We start from the raw sequence: 19,732 nt of genomic DNA, 5'->3' as shown, positions 1-19,732 counted from the left end.
ACACACACACACACACACACACACACACACACACACACACACACCAAAATCAGTTCTGAGCTTATTGTTTCTAGACCGAATGGATCTCAGGAATTCTCCGGCAGAGAGAATTTTTACACCCCGTTTGCCTTTCCTGTCCACCAGGCCTGGTCTTCATCTTTCTCTCCTCAGACCTCTAAAATGGCTCCCAAAATGTGACTCCCACAAACCAATACCCTAGCGCACCAAAAAGGAAATCACCAGGTACACGTTTCTTTTCCAGGTACAAGCTCCCTCCGAGCCTTGACCCGTTGACATCTTTACCTCTGTGTTTACCTCTGTTCTCACTGCGCCTGTTTTCTTCCTTTACCAGCATGAAGTGGAATCCCCCTTTCCAGTGTGAGCCAGCTGTGTGGGGTTACCTGCCCCTTACGCATTCCCCAGGATTTCTCTCTATGAATTAACTCCCTCATCTGTGTACCTGCCTTTTCTCCATTTCCTCTTAGAGCGTTTGACGCCAACCTGGCTCCTAGCTATGTGAAGTTAGGGACAACTTCCCAAGCTTCAGGTTCCTTTCCTAAATATGAGGAGAATAATCCTCACAAGCCGTCCTGGGGGGATTCAATGAGATCCTGATGATTTCGGCAGCACAGCTCTTTCCGCTCTATCCCCTCCATCCAAAATGAAACCTCTTCCAAGGCTCTGCTTCCAGTTCTAACCACCGCTGCTCGTTCTTTCCTTCCTGCCCTCTGAGCCCTGAACTGCGTGCCCAGAGTTTGCCTCCTCTCATCACTCCTGGGCCCACTGCAGTCTGGCTCGCCCCGGCACGCCACCGAGACGGCGTTCACACGTGACACTGAGGCCCCGAAAGCCTCTGAGTTTCCCAGCTGTATTTGCCCTCCTTAGGGAACCAAAGGACGGATCATCAAATAAAAACTAGGGTGACTACCTGAAGGGGTGATGTTCTCCCTCGTTGACCGTATCTACTTTTATGGCTGTAACTTTTATCCACATTCTATGAGTTCCAAATATAATCTCCGGTCTCAACTATCCCTTTTCTAAACGCATCTATCGATATTTCCATAGACTTTCTGATAATGTTTTCTTTGATATACCACAGCACGGATGGATAAAAGGATCTACTCAACGGTCCAAATTAGAAAGTCCGGAGCAGCCAGCCCCGAGTGAATTCCCTTTTTCTTCTTCTAAGCTCCCCAAGCTCCTCAGTCCCTAAGTTTAGGTAACTTGACTTTCAACATATCTTCCAAGAGTAAGCAAATTTTGAAGGGGTAAAAGCTTTTTTAAATACTAACTATATGTTCTGGGATTATCCTGTAGATACAATCACACTGACTGAAATAACCCATGTCTATTTTTTCTTACAACCTATACACATAAACTCAGTCTGCAATCTGACTAAGATGTGCTCACGAATCAATTGCAGTGTTCTTTCTTTTCTGCACTAACTTTTCTTAATAGGTGTGAAACCTGCCCACGATGCCCAATTTAAAGGCTTCAAAATTGCCCATAAGGATGATGCTCAATGTCAGAAAATTAGTCCCTGGTGGCATAGTGGTTACAAATTGGGCTTCTAACCATAAGGTCAGCAGTTCCAAACTACCAGCCACTCCTCGGGAGAAGGATGGGGCTTTCTACTGCAGTAAAGAGTCAGAGTCTCAGAAACTCACAGGGACAGTTCTGTCCTATTCTATAGAGTCACTTTGAGTTGGCATCAACTCTATGGTGGTGAGTTACCTTGCATACTCTCACCATGTTTTCCCAAGCCACACAAGACAATAGGGCATTTGATGTGAGGGTGGAATGCATGGCCCTCTATTCCATTCAGGCTGCACACTGTTCCATGACCAGCAAACAGCAATACTGCTATCTCATTCTCCCCATGTTTCTCAGAAATGCGGTGCATCATCTTACCCCCCACTCTATAGAACTTCAACACAGTCCAGAAACCAGGGGCATTTAATTTTATCTGCTGCACTGTCAGTGAGCCTTCATTAATTAAATGTTTGTTGAAGATAATCCAACAGTTGAAGCAGTATATCATCAGGGAGCCACATGAAGTTCAAGCCCATTTCTGAAGTGGGTGTGGCACCAAGAACAACAATGCTGACAGCAGATGGATCTCGGCTGAAAGCAGAGAAGACCAGAAAATAATGAGTTGTGTCAAGCTGGGAAAGGCATTTGTCCATGGGGGAATCCTTTCACCATATTTATTCTACAAATCATTTAAGAAGGTGAACTACATTAGGAACATGGCTTCAAGAACTGCAGACTTCAAGATAGATTACAATGAATGTAAAGAAAGCCAAACTCCTCAAAGCTGAAGGAATACATAACATCATGATCAATGGAGAAAATTTTGAAATGCTTAAGAAATTTCCTTTCATTTGAATCCACCATCAATGCCCACAGAACAGCCATCAAGATCACGAGGTGTCGAACGGATCACTGAAGACAAATGGGTGCATAAGCAAATGTGGTGAAGAAAGCTGATGGTGCCCGGCTATCAAAAGATATAGCATCTGGGGTCTTAAAGGCTTGAAGGTAATCAAGCGGCCATCAAGCTCAGAAGCAACAAAGCCCACATGGAAGAAGCACCCCAGCCTATGCAACCACGAGGTGTCGAAGGGATCAGGTAGAAGGCATCATCAGAACCAAAAATCTTACCATAGTGAATGATGGGGGGAGTGTGGAGTGGAGATCCAAAGCCCATTAGTAGGCCACTGGAGATCCCCTTGCAGAGGGGTCTCGGGGAGGAGATGAGCCAGTCAGGGTGCGATGTAACAATGATGAGAAATACAACTTTCCTCTAGTTCCTAAATGTTTCCTCCTCGCTCCCACTACCATGACTCGAATTCTACCTTGCAAGTCTGGCTAGACCAGAGGATGTACACTGGTACAGATAGGAACTGAAAATACAGGGAATCCAGGGTGGATGAGCCCTACAGGACCAGTGGTGTGAGTGGCGAAACAGGGAGGGTAAAGGGAGAATGGGTAGGAAAGAGGGAACCGATTACAAGGAACTATATGTGACCTCCTCCCTGGGGGACAGACAACCGAAAATTGGGTGAAGGGAGATGTCGGACAGGGCAAGATATGACAAAATACCCATTTATAAACTATCAAGGGCTCATGCGGTAGGGGGGAGCGGGGAGGGAGGGGAAAAATGAGGACCTAATGTCGGGGGTTTAAGTGGAGAAAAAATGTTTTGAGAAACGGTGTACAAATGTGCTTTACACAATTGATGTGTGTATGGATTGGGATAACAGTTGTATGAGCCCCTAATAAAATGTTAAAAAAGAAAAAAAAGAACTCAAAGCACATATTGAAATGGGCAAGTATGCTGCACAAGAAGTCTGTGTTGTTTCGAAGAGTAAGCTGTCACGTTGAGGACTAAGATGTACCTGGATCATTTCAGTCACTTCATTTCCATGTGTAAGTCGGACTACGAATACAGAAGATTGAAGAAGAATTGATGCATGGAAAGTATGGTCTGTGCAAAGAATATTGAAAGTACCATGGTTACCAGAAGAACCAAAAATCCATCTTGGAAAAAGTACAGTCAGACTAACGCTCAGTTTATTCTTGGGAAAGGGCATCAGGCTTGGCATAGCAGAATGGCAGTGAAGAAGACCCTCGACAAGATGGATTGGCACCGCGGCTGCAACAATGGGCTCCACCAGAACAACTGTGAAGATGGCACCGAATCAGGCCATGCTTCTTTCTGTCGTGCACAGTGTCACCGTGTGTCAGAACTGGCTTGATAACACCTAACGACAGGGGTACAAGATGAAGCCACTTAGGAAGTAAAGAAAGATACATACAGAATGACTTGAGACTTCGAGCTAGATGATGAAATCGGCAGAGAGGCTATGCAGACCTCTTTAACAACGATGAGAGAACACGTGAAACAAATAGGGATGATAATTCTGGAAACTGAGCTTCAGATGAGAGGACATATGTTTGGATAAAACACTAACTAGAAGAAGAGGGGAAATAGTAGAACTGAATAAATTGAAGGACAAACTAGTGAACTTGAAGATAAACCTCTCAATATTAATCATCTAGAAGAAAAATCAGAAAAAAAATAATTTTTAACTCAGTGAAAGTTAAAGAATTATGTAAAACATCCTCAAGAGGAATAACTCGGGTGTGATTAAAATTTCAGAACAGGAAGGGACAACAAAATACACAGAAATAAATTATCAAAGAGTTTTTAGAAGAAAACTCTTCATGGTTTTTAGAAGAAAACTCTTCATGAAAGACAAGAAGATATGCATTCAGGAATCTGAATGAACCCCAAACAGGAAATCATCACATTATATTATAATCAGTTTCCAAAACCGAAGACAAGGAAAGAATCATGAATGCAGCACAGGAAAATCAAAAACTTACCTACAAAAAAAGGAAGGAATCAGGAGGAGGTTGGACCAAATCCTGGGAGGTATTTGTTGGTCCAACACAAAAATGGGAAAAGGTGGAAGGAGGGAGGGAGAAAAGGGGGGTATTGATAGTGAAATGAGACAGAGGGAGCAGGGCACTAACCCACCCAGGAGGAGAGTACTGGTCTTGTCTCCACAGAAGCGGGAGTGGGCAGGCAGACCCTACCATGATGCACCAAACCAGGAAGACAACGTGGTCACATGGAAGAATGCATGAAAAGAGAGCGCTAAAGGGCTGGCCCCAACCAGAGCCAAACTGACCCCCTCCCTGGAAATGGGTGTGGCAAAGAGCGACACTGAACCTCCAGGTTGGGGAGAGAGACCTGCAAGTCGCACCCCCATGAGGCAGGCTAGGAGGAGGAAGAGAGAGAGCTGGACTGGACCCTATGCTGGCACACCGAGCTCTGAGGATGACGTTCCTGCCGGGAGCTAATGGGACACAGAGGGGACTGGGCAACCGACAACAGCACATGTCACGATGTCCCCTTCCTGGAGCAGACACAGGACACTTCTGGGGTCACATGGTGGGGAGGCAACATGGTCTGAAACCCCCAAAATGGAGCGAACCAAGAAGGGAGCATACCAGATCAGCAGCTTTAGCAAGGCAGATCTACTAAGCCACTGAGGAGCCACCAGGGGGCGCTCCAGGCTGGGAGGGGCAGCTGCTGGACAGTCTTGAAGGCCAGAGAACAGACCAGGGATTTTTGTATACTTCTTCTCTCTCTTTTTTCAATTTTTATTTTTTCTTATTTATTTACTATTTTCATTTTTAAAAATCAGTTTGGGCTATGTCATAGCTACCTATATAGGATAGGCATGGGAGGCATGCCCTAGGCCAGAGCAGTGGGACCAACAGTCCCCGGGAGACCTGGGAGGTGAGGGTGGTGGGGAAGGGGGTGGGGAGCAGGCTGTGCCATGGACAGGGGAACATCTGGGGTGTTGGAGTCAATAACAAGGAGGAGATAGGGATCTGAGGCGGGAGGTGGTGGAGGGGGGGGTGCGGTGTTCGGAGCAACAGCAAACTAGCTAAGAGAAGGTACCAAGAGGCAGAAATAAGGGGAAAGGGACAGCGGGGCAAGAGGAAGGTAAAAGGAAACAGAGGAAGGACCAAGGAAGCAAAGCAATGGATAGGGGTATAAACATAGCAGTGTACATATGCAAATGCATTAATCCACAAAAATAGAGGTATTGACCCATTACGTGTATTTATACGGCAATACACTGAGATAGAGGATGGATTTTGGGCCTCTGCTCATAACCTCTCTCAATACAAGAACACTTTGTTCTAACCAATCGGCAGTCTGAGATGTTCACCCTCCCCACCCAATCACTGAAAACAAAATGGGTGTATAAGCAAATGTGGTGAAGAAGGCAGATGGTGCCCAGCTATTAAAAGTTACAGCATCTGGGGTCTTAAAGGCTTGAAGTTACACAAGCTGCCATTCAGCAGCGAAGCAACAAATCCACTTGGAAGAAGCACACAGCCAGTGCGGTCATGAGGAGTCATAGGGACCCGGTAAAAGCCATCAGCAGACACATAACAAACTAAAACATATTGTTGAGAATGAGGAAGACTGGAGCAGAGATCCAAAACCCATCGGTAGATAGTCGAACAATCTCCCCATAGAGGGGCCACAAGGGAGGGATGAGTCAACCAGGGTGCAGTAAAGCATTGATGAAACACACTATATTCTTCTAGTTCCTTGAGGCTTCCTCAGCCCCCACTACATGGCCCCAGTGCTGCTTCTCAATTCAGGCTAGACCGGAACACGTACACAGGTATAGAAAGGGATGGGAGCTCATGACACACAGAATCCAGGAACAGGAGTAGGAATAGTGATACCAGAAGGGTAGGGGGGGAAAGGGGAGAAGAAGGGAGAAAGGGGGAACAGATCACACTGACACATAACCATACTCCCCTCTACAGGGGGAAGAACAACAGAAAACATGGAAAAAGGGAGACAGCGGTCATTGTGAGAGATGACAATAATAACAATGTACAATAACAATGTACAATAACAATGTACAATCTATCAGGGGATTATGCGGGGTGGGGAGGGGAGGGAAAAGAGCTGAAGCCAAGGGCTCAATAGAAAGTAAATGAGGGCGATATGTGTACAAATATGCCCAATTTAATTGATGTACGGATTGTGATAGGTGTTGTATGAGCCCCCAATAAAATGATTTTTTAAAGAACCAATAAGACTAAGCTCTGACTTCTTAATAGATACCACAATAAAAGAAGGCAATGGAATGCATAAAACTCTGAAACAATGGAATTTCCGACCAATCATTGTACACCCAGTAAAATTAGAACATTTCCAGATAAACAAATTTTAAAGAAATTTGTAAAATCCAGATGAATCTTATAAGAACGATTAAAGGAAGTTCTTTAAATAGAGCACTCCAAATGGCATAGAACTGTCTGAGAACAATATGCATGACAACATGACCCAGACATCCGGAGAGATGTAGAAGCATCCAAAGTAAACCAAGAATGCAAGACTAAAAATCGAGAAACAGAGATCAATTAGTAAGTAAAACAATGGCAAAGTAAAAGGCAAGAACTATAGTTACAGAGCTTACAGATGGAGAAGAAATCAAGTAAATCTTTAAATTTTCATGAAGGGAACGGTAATATACGATAAGAGGGAAGTTGGCAAACAATGATGTAGGTATGGGTAGACACAGTAAGGAGTGCCAGAGTTAAAGGCTATGGATCTAAATACTGATATATACACAAACCTGAAATAACAGTGATCTACCAGTAAATGGATGGGTAGATGCCCAGGCTGAACAGTCATAGAAAGCAGAGTGGGACTATACTCGGAAATTCATATATCAATTTGAAAGGATATTTTTACATGGATTACTTTTGCTGTAAATACTATACGCATGCATGTGGTAGAGCATAATGAGGAAAAGCTGTGAAAATTTTTCAAATATAACCAAACCCCTTGAGGAAACGAGTCACTTGGCTTGGGGTCTAAGGACCACAGCCTTGGAGAAGGTCTCAGGACCACAAGGTCTCACGCCCAGATCCATCACGTTAGCATAACCTACAAAATCGGCATCCTACTTTGGTGAATAGCCACTTGGGTTTGAAAACTGTGGGTGGCCATCTATTACCGGGTTCACCCCATCCAGAGGAAGAAGAGTGATAAAAATAGAGGACACATGGGGAAAATAAGACACCTAGTACCACGCAAACATCAGTCTCCACAACCCTGAGAGACAAAAATCTAGATACCACTAAAAATGGTTCTGCAAAATTTTGCATTACAAGGTCCTAGATCGTGTGAAGGAAAAATGTAGAACAAAATTCAAAACGATGCTGGTTGGATAGAGGCGTGTGCAACCCCCGAATTACCCTTTGGATCTGGAAATGAACTTTCCCTATTGCTCAATTTTCAGTCAAACAATAATTGATAAAAGAATGCACAGTCTCTTTACCAAAAAGAACTGGTTAACAATATCAACAATTTCAGGAGATAGCACACAATCAAGAACTGATGCTATTGAAGAAGTCAAAGCTACACTGAGAACATTGATGGAAAAAATAAGGCTCCATAAAAGAACAGAATGTTCATTGAGAAGTTCAGCAAGCAGGCACAACGCTGGAGGACTCACGTGTCTGTGCCAGGTATTGCAAAACTACTCCCTGACCAAACTAAAAGATTCATATTTGTGACTGCTGCAAAGAAAGATGATGAAACAGAATGTGGAAGTCATTGAACAATATAATTAAAATCAACTGACAAAAATTCTAACTGAAGATATAAAAATGTCTATAACAGTATATCGGCAGGGAACTAGAAAATTTCAAGTTAAATTCAGAGAAAGATGTGGACAAGGGATGTAATTGCTGAAATCAGGTGCATTGTGGCTAGAAGCAAAGAGTACCATAAAGATGTCCACTCCTGTTTTATTGACTACGCTAAGGTATTGGACTGTTCAGAGCATAGCAAATGATGAATAGCATTGTAACGGGTGGAATTCTGGAATACATAAGCCCTTGTCGAATATGTATGGAGGCTAGAAGGCAGTGATTTGAGCAGAATAAGGGGATATTACATGGTTCAGAATCAGGAAAGGTGTCTATCATTTTTGCATCCTTTCTTCATACATATTCAATATGTATGCTAAGCAAAAGATCTTCAAAAGACAGACTATGGAAAAGAGCACAACGTAAAGATTAGGAGAACAGTCTTAACAATGTACAGACGACAAAGCCTTGCTTGCTGAAAGTAAAGAGGACTTGAAGCATTTGCCGATGAAGATCAAAGACTACAGATTTTATAGATTTTACCTCAAGATAAAGAAAACAAGTCTTGCTGACTGCATCATTAAGCAGCATGCTGATAAATGGAGGAGAGATTGAAGATGACATGGATTTCATGTTACTTGCATCTGCAGTCAGCACCATGGAAGCGGCAGTCAAGAAATGAAAAGATGTAATTGATGGCACAGGACCTTTGAGAAGTATTAATAAGCAATGATGTGACTTTGAGTAAGGTGTACCTGACCCACCTTTCACCTGGTCTTTGTAAGTGCCTCATATGCTTGTGAAATACGGACAAAGAGTAAGGAAGATGAGGGAATTGGTGCCTTTGAATTACAGTACTGCTGAAGGATATTGCATTTACCACATACTTACAAAAGAACAAATAGGTCTTTGACGAAGCACAGCCAGAATGCTATTTAGAAGCATGGATGCTGAGACTTAATCCCATACTTTTGGCATGTACCATGTGGGATCAGATCTTGTAGAAGGACATCATAATTTGTAAAATCGAGAATCAGTTAAAAAAAGATCTTCAGTGAAATAGATTGACATGTGCCTATCTCAGTGGTCTTAAACACAATGGTTGTAAGGATAGTGTAGGACCAGATACCATATACACTCGAGTATAAGCTGACCCGAATATCAGCTGGGGCACCTAATTTTACCACAAAAATTGCATAAAAATATGCTGATAAACTCAGCTTCTACACGAGTATATACAGTAGTTGAGTCTGTTGTATATAAGTTCACTATAAGTTGGAAATCCCACTTGTCTGTCAGTTTGTCCTACTGTGGTGCCCTGTATGCTGCTGTGATGCTGAAAGCTGTCATCGGTACTTTAAATACCAGCAGGATTACCCGAGGTGAACATGTTTCGATGGACCTTCCAGACTGATAACAGACTTGATTGCTAAAAGCGAGGGGGACTTGTAGCATTTGCTCATGAAGACCAAGGACTGAAGCCTTCCATATGGATTATAATTCCATGGCAAAAATTTACAACTGGACCAACAGACAACATCATGGAAAGTGGAGAAGACCGCAGTTGTCAAATGTTTCAGTTTGCTTGGATCCACAGTCAATGCTCATGGATGCAGCAGTCAGGAAATCAAATGATGTATCATTGTATTAGGTAAATACGCTCAATGTTTATGGGCTCGAGAGTCAAGCGATCAAATGATGGTTGTGTTAGGTGAATACGCACAAGACCTTTTTAAAGTGTTTAAGAGTATGGCCATCACTTTGAGAGGCAAAGTGCACCTGACTAAAACTTTATTTACATATAATTCACATAGCATACACGTCAATACTTCAGTATTTAGAAGTGTTATGCAATCATCACCACAAAAAATTCTACAACAATTTCTTTCTTCTCTAACTCATACTCAACATTTATCCTCCTACTCAATTGTTGTTAGCTCCCCATTTCCCTCCAACCATCCCCACAATGCCCCCAGGTAATCATTAATCCAGTTACTTTCTCTATGGATTTGCCTATCTTGGATTTCAAAGAAAGAAAATTATGCAAAACAAAATCAAGGAACCATAAAAGAGAGAGGGAGACCAACAACAATGACAAAATTAAACAGAGGTAGAAATTTAATCAAAAAGAAAGGCCAAAATATTAAAAACTGGAACAATTTTGAAATGGGTCAAAAGGGAAATCAAGTAATACACATCATATTTTCAATCACGTCATATGCTTTGGAGAGTTGGGCAAATGAATAAGGAAGGTTGCAGAAGGATGGGTGCATTTGAATTATGTTGACCGCAGCAATGGATTCAGGCGTCGTGAGGAAGGACGGGGTTGGGCAATGTCTCCATCTGTTGTGCTGTGTTGCTGTGAATCAGAACTGACTGATCAGCACCTACCAACACCAACAACTTGAGTTGGAACCAACTCTATGGCGCCTACCAGCAATAACAGGGTGATCTTTGTATAGGTTCTTGTTTTGTTTGTAAAAAGTTTTATAACTTAGCAAAATTCATTGACCCACATTACATCACTTGAGCTACATAATGACCCTGAGAGTTAGGCACAGGCAATTATTTACATTCTGCAGATGAGGAAATGAACACAAAGAGTGACGTAACATGCCCAAGGTCCACTGTGTGAGAGTGAACTTTGGGGCACAGCCGCAGAAGGAACACTGGTAGCCTGTCTGAAAGGGTAATTTCACGTGAAGCATGGCTCTTTCCAACAGCACGTGCAGAGCCTTCCCACTGTGATAGCTTCCTTCAGAATATGATTCACCCTCTCGCTTCATTTTCATCCAATGTATCTTTGATTTGTATTTCTCCACAGGATGTACATACATTTCTTCAGACCCTGTTATTCGTAACAAAAGTTACACAATAAGGGAAGCTCAATGGGAATGATCAACATAATTCAAACCTTCCCAAGCCTCTAGCTGAGCTCATTTTCAGTTGTAGTGACCTGAAGATTGCTTTTTACCTGATTGCTTTTTATCTCTGTGTTGATGTCTTGGTATAATTTCTGATTTATTGTCATAACACCCCTTAGCTATAATGCCTTTCCCAATACTAGTGTTTGTTCCCCATCAATATTTATTGCATTTTACTGCAGCTATTTTCCATTAGGATACACAAATAAAAATCAATATTAAGATCACTGTCTTATAGTACTAACTGCACCTGCTGCACTGTCAATTGTTAATAGGTATTTTTTTGAAATTCCAGTATAATTTTCTCTTTCTTAATAACTCAGTGATAAACTCAGCCCTGGGAACCTGTTTAAATTTTAAAAGGAAGCCAGTGTTTTTAAAAATTTTTGAAGGAAGTCAGGGCTGTGTTTACAGTGTGAAACATCCCTTCAGCCATCCCCACCAAGCCTATTGAACTAGCTAAAAAAGGAACTCTCACCTCTCGCTTTCTGAATCAGGCAGACTCATTTTGTTATTTTCCCGGGAGTTATTTCCTTTATGAGAATGAGGCCCCAAGGAACACCGGGACACAAAGAAAGCACATCTTTTCCCTAACACCTGTGTTTCTCGTATTTTACACCTCAAAATCGATCAAATTGTGTCGACTCCAAATACATCACCAAGATCCCCATGTGGAAGTCACACAGGGCGTCCTTGCTGACGATGTCGCCCCAGACACCACAGGAGGGGGCAGACAGCTCCAGTTGGGTCTGAATAGAATTGGAAGCAGCTCAAGGGCACAGCCCACTGTAGCACTGGCTGGCAGAGCATTTGATAACACACCAGGTGAATCAGTGCGGCTGCTACAACATTAATATCAATAAGCTGAGCTCTGTAGAGTATTTCATAAAGCTGTGGGGAAAATGAGAAGGAGCTGCCAGTTGTCAAAGCTGATTAACCTAGCCAGGATCTGCAAGACGCGTGGCTAACCAGCCATCAGCAGAGGTGGAAAATTCCTCAGCGTTCCTGTGCTCAGGGGTTCACCTGAATCAGTACGCTCTGCTTCTTTCATGTTCTCTCCCTTCTTTTCCTCACTCTGCTTATACTCACTGCCCTCTTTCTTCTGTTCCCCATTTTCTTTACCTTCTCCTCACCACTACCACATTATTTTCCTTCGCTCTCAAACTGGTAGTGAAACTTCTGTGTTGTGGAAAGTGCTCTCTCGAAATAAGAAAGGAAAATAGGTCCTCTGAGTTTTGTTTCCACGTGAGCGGTAAGAGTCTGGTCCGAGGACACCAGGAAGAAGAGGAGAAGAGGGGGGCCCAGATGGGCAAGCCCAGGGCACGATTGACAGGGTAGCACTCAGCAGAACACAAATATGAAGAGAGACACAGGTTTTTCTTCAAACCAAGTTCAATGTCAGGTGTCACCTATGCATCGCCCTGGGTCCAGAAGGCAAAGTGGAGCTGCTCCTTCGGACCTGTCACGCCCACTTCTCCCTCTTTGGGGGCTGCATCTATCCCAGCTCGGAGTAGGCAGCACTTGTCCTGGGAGAAGCTGCACAGCTGGCCAGCATCACGCCTCACCCGTGGAGCCCAATGGGATAAACTACACGAATCATGCACATCAGTTCCCCAAGCTGAATCACTGGGTGCCGGTATGATGTTCCCTGACTCCTCTCCAGCCTCCGCACAGGAATGGCATTGAATTCCCAGCTGTTGCCCTCTGCCAGGCTATTAGGGAATCAATGTTTAGTCCCACTGCATGAAGCCAACCTATTCCTCTGGCAGGAACTTTGTACTTAAAAAAAAACAAACAAAACAAAAACATTTTTAAGTGTGCACAATAGAATCAAAACCTTGGGAATAATGATTCAGCACCACACTAAGTGCATGGCTGGGATGCCAAACCCTGAAAGAGCAATTTAGGGTAGGGAAAAGGAAGAAATGGTTAGAGAAATGACTATTTTGTCTTCATGCTGCCTGACTTCATGACTAAAATAGAAGCCGTGCCTAATGCAGTGTTGGCAGGTGAGGAAGAAGCCCCGTGTCCTTTGCATTGGGGACTGGATTTAAGCATACATTGGAGTCAAAAGTAAAAGCTATTTCCGAAACACAACGGATGCACATCACAAGCTCCTTGTCCTCCTGAGGTCATTGAGCTCCATGTTTATTGATGAGCAGGCTTTATCCTAATCAAGATTCAAATCAGACTCTTCGGCTTTTTTTTTTAACCCAATTGCTGTGGGGTTTTTTTAAGTTGCTTAAAAATGAAACCTTTATGAAGAGCATGAAAATAACAAACATGAAGTAAAGGAAGCTTTTGTTAAGACTACAGAAACAGAGGAGGGGAGAGGAGGGAGGGGCGCCGGGTGGAATGCCAGTGATTAGTCAGGAAAAAATCTTTGAAAAACACTCTGTGCGAAACAGTCCTGCTGATGTGTCATGTCTTGCAAGTTTCCTATGAGGCATCAGTGTCTCCTTAAAGAAGCATTTGTCAGGAAGGGTGAGCTCGAACTGTGTCATCTTAATTATAACATGAGTACACTTCAGAGTCAAAATGAGTTTTTGGATTCACCCACTGAGTAAAAGACTTGAAAGCTAACCCAAGAAAAAATGTTTAACATTAGGTTTTCGGCTCCTGTGACTTCCAATCTAAATAGCCTAGCAACACAGAGATAAGTCTAACCGTTAAACCCTAGTCTCCGAACCATGAAACAAATCAATAAAAAGATTGTTGCTGGCATGATGAGAGTGAGGATAGAACTGTCACCTGTGTTTGGGTCACCGATGGACAGGTTAAGTCTCTTGCAGGTATCTGTCTTCATGGAAGAATTCTAATGCCCTCAAGGCCTCCTAAGTTAGCAATTTCGTGCAAGGGGACCATCTGAAAAAAGGCTACCAGCTTGGTTTAGTGGTTTCTCTGACAGCTGTGGTTTGAAATGGGTTTCATAGACAGAAAATCATCCAAAATAAAGCAAAATGCAAACAAATGGCCCAGCAACAATGAAACAATGAAAAAGCTCAACCAAAAAAAACAGCAACTAGTTTAATGAGAAGAAAAAAAACAAACTAGTAAAAACTGGAACAATTATACACTAAGTCAAGACGGAAGTCAATGAAAAGGTGTCACATTTTGACCTAACAAGATTTGTGTCTCATTCAATTCAGTCCACATGTGTAGTTACAGTCTAGGTTGTTGGGGGGAATGTATATCTGTAGTGAATAAATTGTTCATCTTGAAAAATTCTGTCCTGTAAACTCTTGATATCACTGCCATCACGCAGGCCACATCGTCCAACTGCTGGTCCTGCCCATCTTTTCCAACTTTCACAGTCCAATGACCAGTGATTACCAGTCACTTGATTGCATGTTTGATTAATCTCAGACTTTGAACATTAGTAAATTTTTTAAAAAATCTTCATCTTTAGCATTACTGGTTGGTCCATAAAGTTCAATAACCGTTGTATTAATTGGTCTTCATTCTAGATGTATACAGGCACTCTGAACACCATTGTATTTCAGAAAACATCTTGGACTATTATTTTTGATGAAGAATACAATGCTATTCCTAATCAATGTGCCATTCCTGTCAGAGGAGACCATATAACCGTTCTATTCAAAAAGACTAATATCAGTCCATTTCAGCTCACTAATGCCTCAGATATTGATCTGCAAATGTTCTATTTCATTTTTAAAACTTCTACTTCTTCCTACATTCAGTTATGGGAACAAACCTTTCCTAATATCATGAAAAACAAGAAAATATGCATTTAAGAAGATGAATTAATCCAGACAGCATAGACTGGAGAAGAAGAATCACAACATAATCAAACATTCCAAAACCAAAGACAAGGAAAGAATACCGAAATCAGCTCAGGAAGAACAATACCTACACCAGTAGTAGAAGTTCCTTGCGGACATCGTGATTTGGTCTGGGAGGAACTCCTGTGTACTCACTCATTGTCCACAGTGGTCAATGACTTCATTCTTTCAGAAAGATTGTTTTTGGCCATAATCCATGATCTGAAAATGAGTATTGATTAATATGTCCTCCTTGGGGACTAGAATTCACTTTCCATTTGCTCAGATTTGGAGATAGGTGGCTGCTTTTTTTTTTCCCCGCAATATTGCTCATTTTTAAAGTAGCCCCTTCCTCTCATTCAGTTCCATGTGAAGTAAACATGCTCCAAAGTTCTTTCCTAAATATAGAGCTCACGCTTTTTTTATATTTTAATATCCATTTCCCCATACTTTAATGGCTAGTTTAAGACTTTATGGAAAGTCTTTATGGAAATATACTTTATGGAAAGACAGTAACCTTAATATTATATTTTCTATAAGGCCTTTGTTGGTGGAACTTTTGTTCTAGTTATATGTTTCACTTCTGGAACTCAGAAACTCCTGTATTAACCACATCTTTAAGATCTCTGGACTTTCTCCATTATCATTGACCTCTGCATGAAACCAACCAATTCTTAGCTACATAAGTTTATCTTCACCTCCTTCGGTTGATACACTGTAAATGACAGACAAGAATAGGCAATTATTCTGACACTTTTCAACCACTTTCAGGGGATATAGCAAGAACCCCGTGAAGTTGGAAACTGTGGCTGACACCTGGATGCTTTAGCCTATTTGTATCTAGAGAGCAACAAAACAACAATGAATGATCAACTTGTGTAACTTCCCTCTTCTAAGTTTTCCTATAAAACTAGAAACTCGCTAGGAGCCCGGGGAATGGGCCCCTGGTCTGTATACAGAAGTGCATGCAAGCGGGCAATGTTTAGGGAACCAAAACATGAGAGCCCTTTAAAAGGGCCACGGGGAAGCATGCATTACCTAGTAATTCCACTTTTTCCATGAACTTTTTGAGGCTCCCCAGAAACAAAGATGCACTACTCAAATTCCCCTTCCAGGAGGCCTTGCTGCACAACCACAGGTAATACCGTGCACAGAGAGCCTTCAGGTGCCAGCTACCTTAAAGAGAACCTCAACTTGCAGAAAGCAGCTTTCCCACATCTGGTAAGAACCCATATCTGATGGTGTGGTCACTGTGTTGGGTAATCCTCCCTCTAAAGTTCCCCCATGAGGCTGAATAAGACTGGGAGAGCTGAAATGGTTGTTTCACTTCTTCCTTTGAACATCCTGGGTCCTCCCTCATCCCTTCACAGGTGTAGCTCCCCAATAGACATTTTTTCCCTGAAATTCTGCTTCACCATTGCTTCCAGAAAATCTATCCTGTGATAACTGAGCAAATACATCTTTCATATTTTTAAAGCAATATTCCAATTTCTGCTTTAGAAGGACAAAATAACTGCAATAATGAAAGTCCTAAAATTTCAAATACAATGGCTTTTACAGTCATTCCATGAGGTTTTTAGCAGGAAAACTTCCTTCGAAATAATGAACAAACACCAGAGTCTCACGTTCCTAGGATGGCGTGGCTATCATCTTACCCGAGGTCTTCAGACTGTGAGTTCACATTCTGCCACAGGCTTTTTAGAGGCCCTCCTGGGAGTAGCATTTCTAACACCGAAACATTCTCTTGGCTAGAACTCGATAACTGCATATGGAACTAACAAATAATATAAATGCCCCCAAATTAAGACAATACGTTTTGCATAACACAGAACATGTTCCACCTCAGTGGGCATCTTTAAAAGTCTTATTTAAAAATCTAAGTTATCTGTTGCTATGTTTGTGTCCTATTAATTGTCATTTAAGCTTAACCCCCCCCCCATTAAAACACTATTTCATTCAGGTCTCATTTGCACAGTTATCTCCTTAAAGTGAGACCCGTGTAATCAGATACAATTCTTGCATCAGACATGATGAACAGTTCACATTTGAAACCCTCTGAAAGACGGGGTCCATTTTTCCCCTCTCACTAATAGTCTGTCTGTAAGTATGAAAGTTTCTCGCATGCCCTTATTGAATTTTGAAACTATTTTTATCTTTGTTAATCAAATAGGAAGAATTTTTTAAAATCATTTTATGGGGGGCTTGTACAACTCTTAACGCAATCCAAATATACAACCATCGTGTCAAGCACATTGATATATTTGTTGCCATCATCATTCTCAAAACATTTTCTCTCCACTTGAGCCCTTGGTATCATCTCCTCATCTTCCGCTCCATCTCCCACCCTCCCTCTTCACGAACTCTTGAAAATTTATAAATTATTAATATTTTTCACGTCTTACACTCTCAAAGAAGGAAGTTTTAATTGAAAAATTATCTAATCAGTTGAAAATCTTTTCCTAAATGTATTACTCTTTTGTATTTCTTTCTCAAATTGCCTCTTGATGTCCTCTGTCCATTTTCTACCAAAATGATGATATTTTCTTTTTAATTCTGAACATCTCTTTATAAATTAACACAATTTACCCTTTGTCACAATTGTATCTTGATTCATGTTCAAGTCCTGCATAAGCACAATCAAGCATTCACAGTTATGTGAACACAATCCTGTGTTCCACATGAGCACAATTAAGTGTTTACAGTGCAAACAAAACAAAGGGATAATACATGGTTTTAAATCAAGAAAGGGGTGTGTAAGGGGTGCCACCAACCTATTCAATCTGTGTGCTGAGCAAATCATCAGAGAAGCTTGATTAGATGAAAAACAACACAGCAGCAAGCTTGGAGGAAGTCTTATTGACAAGCGGAGATATGCAGATGACCCAAACTTGCTCGTTGAAAGTGAGGAGACCTAACGGCTCGCTGATGAAGACAAGTGATTGCCACCTTCGGTATGAATAATAACTCAGTGTAAAGAAGACGAGAATCCTCATAACTGGACACGTGGGTAGCATCCTGATATATGGAGAAAAGTTTGAAGTTGTCAAGGATTTCTTTTTGCTTGGATCCACAACTTATGCTCCTGGAAGCAGCAGTCAGGAGATCAAAAGATGCATTGCATTGGATAAATCTGCTGCACGAGACCTCTTTTCAGTATTGAAAAGCAAGGATGTCACTTTGAGAACTAAGGTGCACCTAACCAAAGCTGTGGTCATTTCCATTGCCTCAAATGAAAGTTGGACATTGAATAATATGGAAGATCCAAAACGAAGTAATGCATTTGAATGGTGATGCTGCAAAGAATATTGAACGTATCATGGACTGCTGAAGGACAAACTCATCTTTCTTGGAAGAAGTTTGGCCAGAGTGCTTTGTAGGGGCAAGAATAGTGAGACTTTGTCTCATGCACTCTGAACATGTTATCAGGAGATGTCCCTGGAGAAAGACATCATGTTTAGTAGAAGAGATGGGGAGCAAAAGAAAGGAAGACCCTCAGGGAGATGGGTTGACACAGTGGCTGTGTCAACCCACAATGGGCTGAAGTGTGGGAGCGATTGTGAGTATGGTGGCGAACCGGGCAGTGTTTTCTGCGTTGCGCGTAGGGTCACCATGGGTTGGAACTGACCTGATGGGACCCAGCAACGGCCCTTTGTTAGCATGTACGACAATATTTTCCAAGTTTATCTTTTTTTCAATTGCAGATATATTTTACATATTAAAAATATAAAATCTGACCATCTTTTCTGGCTTACAATACTTACTAAAACACCTACAAAAATTAAAATACACTCCCAGATTACCCAGAAGATCTGTTGCTATGTGTATATTTAACTTTTATTTTTTAGTGAGTCAGAGCAAGTGCATAGCATTATCTAGTTTCACTTTAGACAAGAAAAGGAACCTTTTCTGTGTTGCTTTAAAAACATTGAACTTCTACCACAAGTTCTAGAGCTCAAATCCACCAGCAGCCCTGAGGGAGAAAGATGAGGTTCTTGGAATTATTTACCACATATACTTGAGTATAAGCCAACCTGAATATCAGCTGAGACACCTAATTTTACCCCAAAAACTGCATTAAAAATGTGGTGAAAAACTCAGCTTATACTCGAGTATATAGGTAGTCCTACAAAGTCTGCATCTGTTTTCTGTGAGGAGGATGTTTCTGTGAACAACCGAGGCAGTTTATTGTGCCAACCTGGCCAATAAACACATGTGGGGTTTAATTGAAGGGCGGAGGGAAAAATGGCTCTGTGAGCCTTGCCTTTTGAGTTCTCGGGCCTCTTGCTTTGTGATGGTCGGACCAGGGTGCAGCTGCCTTAGCAGTTCCCAGCTTCAGCATGCAAGGCTGACTTCCTGCAAGACATCCCCAAGAAGAAGCCACATGGACCTACCCTGATGCATCCTGGGTACTGGAGCACCCATGTGGAGACCCCTGCCAGCGCTGAGATGTTTACACATTCACTGACTCAACTTTGCTCCTGCAGTCGGCATCATTGCATCTGTTTTGTGAGATGGAGGAGGACTTTGTGGATTGGTGTTGGACGTATGGGTTAATGGGTTAACGTTGAACTTGTGGGCTTGGGCAGCACTGGGTTGCGATGTTTTCTTGATGTGCACATACCCTTTATATAAAACTGTCTCTTATACATTAGTTTATGTGGATTTGTTTCTCTAAAGTACCCAGACTAAAACAACAACTGATGGCAGTAAGTTTAGTTTTTAGTTTTAATGTAAGAAAAAGCTTGAAGACTTTTCAATGATTTAAAAGCTACATGTGCAGCAAGTGGAGGTGACTGTGATGAAGAATTTTTTTGAAGTAGG

This window comes from Echinops telfairi, unplaced genomic scaffold (assembly GCF_000313985.2).
Source record: "Echinops telfairi isolate 266 unplaced genomic scaffold, ASM31398v2 ScPeMD7_3533;HRSCAF=4204_0, whole genome shotgun sequence".
In the NCBI taxonomy this organism is placed as follows: domain Eukaryota; kingdom Metazoa; phylum Chordata; class Mammalia; order Afrosoricida; family Tenrecidae; genus Echinops; species Echinops telfairi.
This window is presented reverse-complemented; position numbering follows the sequence as displayed.